At 35.3% G+C, this 6,000-nt stretch overlaps 1 pseudogene; it reads right to left on the reverse strand.

Moving 5' to 3' along the window:
- Nucleotides 1-4,048: 4,048 nt before the first annotated feature.
- Nucleotides 4,049-6,000, reverse strand: part of LOC107826503 (uncharacterized) — a 25,733-nt pseudogene continuing 23,781 nt past the window's right edge.

Consider the following 6,000-nt stretch of genomic DNA (forward strand, 5'->3'; position numbering starts at 1 on the left):
GCACATGTGCTGATGGGAGAAAATAAGAGCGCGTAAACTTATCCACACCCACTTATTATTCAGAGAGAGAACTTCAAATAACAGTAAGAAAGTGTTTCGTGATTCATTTACTTCACATGAGTTACAGATCACATTTTGTTTCCGAGATGTTTTTTCTCTTTCGATGTTTGATTGTTGATGTTGTAATTGATGTATTACATAAAGTTATTTTATTTTTCATAGTTATGCTAGAGTTTCTATATTTATGCTAATTTTTTGACAATTTATTTTATTTTAGAGTTTTATGATCTTAACGTATTTTTAACATTTTTTTATTTTTTCTACTATTTGTAGACTTATAAATTAGCAAAAATTTAAAGATTCATGGGACTTACACTTCGCCTTGGGCCCCAATACAATACAACAATAACAATCCAGTATAATTCCACTAGTGGGGTATGGGGAGGGTAGTGTGTACACTAAGAATGGCAAGTGGGTCAGTCTAGGATCGGGATAGGCCCGGGGACCGCGGGCCAAACGGGCCAGGACCGGTATTAGTGGGCATGGGCCGATTCTATGCTTTGGGACCGGGACCGGTCCCTTGGCGGGCCAAACGGTCCCAACGGTAATATTTTTTTTAAAATAATATTTGAAAAATTTTAAAAACAACTGTTGGGCTGTCAAAAATAGCCGTTGGCTATTTATAAAATAGTCATTTAATCCCCCCCTCCCCCTCCCCCCCCCCCTCCCCCAACTTTGTTTTAACCCCAAACTTTTTATAATTATACTTTTTCCCTATTTTCAACTATAAATTACCCACTCCCTTTCTTTTATTTTTCTTACAAAATCAATATCAATCTATCACAATCTTTCTCTAAATTTCTTCTATATTTGATATTATTGCTTACTTTATTGTTACAATTTATGAAACAATTGTGAAGTTGGTGAATTGAAATCTTCAACGATAATCAATTTTCAAATCAATTTCAACTGGGAATTAACACTGTTACCGGTGGTATTTTATATTATGATCCAAAAAAAGAACGGGAAGAATTGACAAAAATGGTAATTGTTATCTGCTTACCCTATAGTTTTCCTTTTGACCCTAACTTTGTGCATTATATTAGAAACAATTTTAATCTTACTTATAAAGGTTTTCGTCATACAACCGTAAAGATCGATATTTATAAATATAAGCATGAATATGAACAATATTTGCGCTATTTATTTACTCATATAAATTATCGTATTGCTATTACAACTGATATTGGTAGAAGTGGCAATGACTGTGATTATCTTACTGTTACTGGTCATTGGATTGATGAGGATTTCATTATGCTAAAGTGCATAATTGCTTATAGAATAATTAATTCACGTCACACGGGGCAGTTTATTGCTAGCACAATTACGGATATTTATAGATATTTTTGCATTAGTGATAAAATAATGTCAGTTTCAATGGATAATGCTACTAGTAATACAAATTTTATAGCCTTGCTTACCACTACGCTAAATCCTGCATTTAGTAATATTTTTCATGTTAGATGTATTTGTCATATTTACCATTTAATTGTGGGTGATGGTATGAGAATTTTAAATATTGAAATTGAAAAGGTTAAAATGGCTCTTAACTGACTTTTTTATTCAAACCGTAGAAGTAGAGTTAGAGAATATTTTAAAAGATACGATGAATTTGGCCTAAGAGAAAGAAAGGTTCTTAAACCTTGTCCAACTAGATGGAATTACATGTATGAAAGTTTGGTTGTTGCATATAAATATAGAAACCCCATAAACTCAACGTTTAATGCACATGTAAGTGATGATGATGAGCACCTTATGAATTGGGATTGGGCTAATGTTAAAATACTTGTTGATTTTTTAGAAAAATTTCATATTGCTACAAATAAATTTTCTGGACAATATTATCCTACCATTTCTAACTGTTTAGTTTATATTGCAGAACTTATAAATTTGTTTGCTAATTTTTTAAATGGTGGAAAAATTTATCAACTTCCTATTGATTCTATGAGAAAAGAATTTTAAAAATATGTTTTCCCTATTCCCCCTATTTATGGTGTTGCTGCCTTGTTAAATCCTTGTATGAAATTAGGAGGTCCTCAATTTTGGTACGAAACTATTTATAATGGTTTAGCACTTGAAGATGATGAGTTGTCTCAACTTCCGGAAGCAATAGCCTCAATTAAAATAAATGCTCAAACTATTTATAATGCTTATGAAGTTGCATTAAATCATGCTAGACCAAATGCTCCAACTCCTTCATCTTCAGATTCTCAATCATCTAAAAGAACTGGGGGAGTAAGAGCACTTAGTGCTTGGGCGGGTTTTAGGGGTTGTCAAGGTTCTAGTAGTAGTGATTTTTCACAACTAAATGAGCTTGAAGTTTATTTGTCGCAGGGAATTGAGGAAGTAAATCCCGTTGGCTCCATTAATTTTTTTCAATGGAGGAAGGACAAAGAAAAATACTTTTCGGTTCTTTCAAGGATGGCCCGAGACATTTTAACTATTCAAGCTTCAACAGTGGTATCGGAGAGCGCTTTCAGTCAAGCAAGAATTTAACTTGGTGATTATAGAGATTCTATGAGAGAGAGCTTGGAAAAATCAGTACTTTTCAGAGATTGGATCCGTTCGGAAAGAAGAAATTTTGGACTTGCTGAATCACAACCAGAGGAAGACGAAACTTACGAAGAACTGCTAGCTGAACTTGCGGAGGATGCTGCTTCGCCCGACAATGGAAACGGCGATGACCAGGCTACTTTTCCGCCACCGCCAACGGAAATTCCTCTGAACCTTGAATGATTTATGAAGTTTATAAGAGATACCATGTAACTTGTATGAACAAAAATTAGTATGTATTATGTAACTTGTATTTTGGCACATCTTGATTAGTTTCTTTTTCTTCTCAATGGTGGTATTAGTACCTTGTTGTGCTCATTTTATGGGGGAGAATATTAAAAAAGATATTGCCATATTTTTTTTAATGCTATAATAAAATTACAAGACATTGCTTTGAATATCTCTTTATAATATTTTTGTCTTTAAATTTTGAATTAAAAAGTTTAAGTCACAATTCTATAAAAATAATTACAAGGCATTGCCTTAGATATTTTTTTACATCTTTTTGTCTCTAATTTCAATTCTTATTTTTTCTTTTTTTAAATTAATATTTTAGCCGTTAGACCCACTTAGCCTGTTTAGCCCGGGCCCACTTAGCTCATTTAGTCCGGGACCATGAGTTCGTGGGTCCGGTTCCCGGACGGTTCCTAGAAAAGGACCGTTTAGTCCGGGACCGCTTGGCCCGTTTAGGTAGGGACCGGATTGAGACCGTTTGGACCGGCCCACTTGGTCTATTTAGGGCCCGGATACCACCCCTAGTATATGCATACCTTACCCTTACCCTTACCCTGGGGTAGAGAGGTTGTTTCCGATAGACTCTCGGCTCCCTCCCTCCAAGAACTCTCCACCTTACTCTTGGGCTGTAATCTTTTAGTTGGAAGTGGAGGGTGTTCTGGACCAACCCACCCCATTACACTACGTCAAACCTTAAAACTAGGTCGAACTGCGCCATTTTTCTGCTTTTCAATTTTTCAAAATCTTTTGGAAACCGTGAAAAGAGATCAATATTTCTTAATTATTTTAGAATAGATAGGTTATAAACCATTCTCGAGAAAAAGTTCTTAAGAGACCATCTGCTTCATTTTAACTAAGTTAGAATAAATGTTCAGGAGAAATACTTATGGACCGACGAAAGAATTCAGTCGATTAAAGCACACAGTATTAGACAAAGAAGATGACAGTATTAAGAAAAGTAGAATATATAGAATCTTGATATAATGAGAACAATTGATGGAGATCTCGGGGATCCTACTTAAATCAAACAATAAATAATACAAATTATTAAAACAAAAGAACATTGAACACATAATAAGTAAACCCGATCATTCGTGAAGCATACATCAAATTTTGGCAGAGGAAATGGAGTTGCTAAAATAAGAGGACAAAAAGCAATTAAAAGTCATAAAAATGGCGAAAAATGACTGAATAGTTAATTTCAGTAATAGGTTGGTGGAGGAGATGCTGATGGGGGTGGAGGTGAAGCATAGGTGGCGGATTGCTCGTACTTCTCAGACGGTGGAGGTGAGGCATAGGTGGGAGTTTGCTTGTAATAGTTTGTTGGTGGTGGAGGTGAGTAATAAGATGGTGATTTTTCATAGGTTTTTGGTAGAGATGGCAAGTTGTGAGTTATAGATGATTGCTCATAGTATTTTGGTGGAGGTGGAGGAGATTTATAGGAAGGTGTAGCATTGTAAGAAGATGGTGATTGCTCATAGTATTTTGGTGGGGGTGGAGGTGACTTGTAATAAGGTGACTGCTCATAGTATTTTGGAGGAGGTGGAGGTGACTTATAATATGAAGGGGATTTCTCATAATAAGTTGGTGGTGGTGGAGACTTGTAGTAAATAGGGGACTTGTAATATTTTGGTGGTAGTGGAGACTTGTAGTAAACCGGAGATTTGTAATATTTTGGTGGTGGTGGTGACTTATAGTATTTAGAGGGAGCAGACGATTTGTAATATTTTGCCGGAGATGGTGACTTGTAGTACTTTGCAGGTGATGGTGATTTATAGTACTTTGCAGGTGAAGGAGACTTGTAATAGTGTTTTACAGGGACTGGCGACTTGTAGTAGTTCTTTGAAGGAGATAGTGACTTATAGTATTTAGAGGGAGCAGGCGATTTGTAATATTTTGCTGGAGATGGTGACTTGTAGTATTTTGCAGGTGATGGCGATTTGTAGTACTTTGCAATTGATGGCGACTTGTAATGTATTTTACAGGAACTGGTGACTTGTAGTAGTTCTTTGAAAGAGATGGCGACTTGTAATATTTCACGGGAGCCGGCGACTTGTAGTATTTCGCGAAAGCCGGTAACTTGTAGTAATGCTTTGAAGGAGCAGATGACTTATAGTAGTATTTTGAAAGAGTAGGTGATTTGTAGTACTTTGAAGGAGCAGATGACTTATAGTAAGGAGTCGATACATGATCCTTGGGTGAAGATGGTGATTTGTAATACTTCTTAGAGTTATAAGAAGGTGAGGGAGAAGCATACTCATAAGAGTAATCAGCAACAACAGTGCTGGCTACAAAGCAAATTGCCAAGGCAGCTGCAAGAAGAGGCCATTGCCCTAAATTCCCAAAGTTTCTTACATTGATTTTGCAACTATAGTCGGAGAAGAGAAGGATAGAACTAAGACTTGTGTTGCATAGTTATGTTGGGAACTCTAGTTTTTATATTGCAGCGAGACATCTTTCTTAACATTTAGGCCAAATACATAGACAACCCATTGAACTTGGCTTCATTTTTCATTTTGGAACTCTATCTCAACTTTGTTCCATTTTTGGCCCTCCAACTCTATTTCTTATGTTTCATTTTAACACAAAAACTTTTATCCGATGTAAAAATTCAGCGCGTATACACTACTAAAAATCTGCTAAAAACCGACCAAATATTTTCGACCAACGTTGGTCGTTCAAAAAAAAGCGACCAAAAACCGTCTAGCTTGGAGGGAAACTGGAAAAAAAATTACATTTTTTTTAAACTAAATACCGACCAACGTTGGTTGGTAAATTGGTCAACGAATTGACCCAGCTGGTTAGACAAGGAAATTTTGGATTACCGACCAACGTTTGTCGGTAATCTGGATCCAATTTTTTAAATTTTAATAATTATTTTATTATTTAAAATATTTTATAATATTTAAAAATTTATATTTAAAATTACCGACCAACGTTGGTCGGTTAATGTAGGGGAAGCATTTACCGACCAACTTTGGTCGGTAAATATTATTTTCTGCAAAATAACCGACCAAAGTTGGTCGGTTATTACGTCAACATTGGTCAAACTTTCGAATTACTTTTATATTTACTATCTAAATAATATAAATATAATTCGTTAACACTTTTGTAATACAAATAATGAATACACTAACATATACTATATATAAC

The sequence above is a fragment of the Nicotiana tabacum genome, chromosome 9 (assembly GCF_000715075.1).
Source record: "Nicotiana tabacum cultivar K326 chromosome 9, ASM71507v2, whole genome shotgun sequence".
NCBI classification, from domain to species: Eukaryota; Viridiplantae; Streptophyta; class Magnoliopsida; order Solanales; family Solanaceae; genus Nicotiana; species Nicotiana tabacum.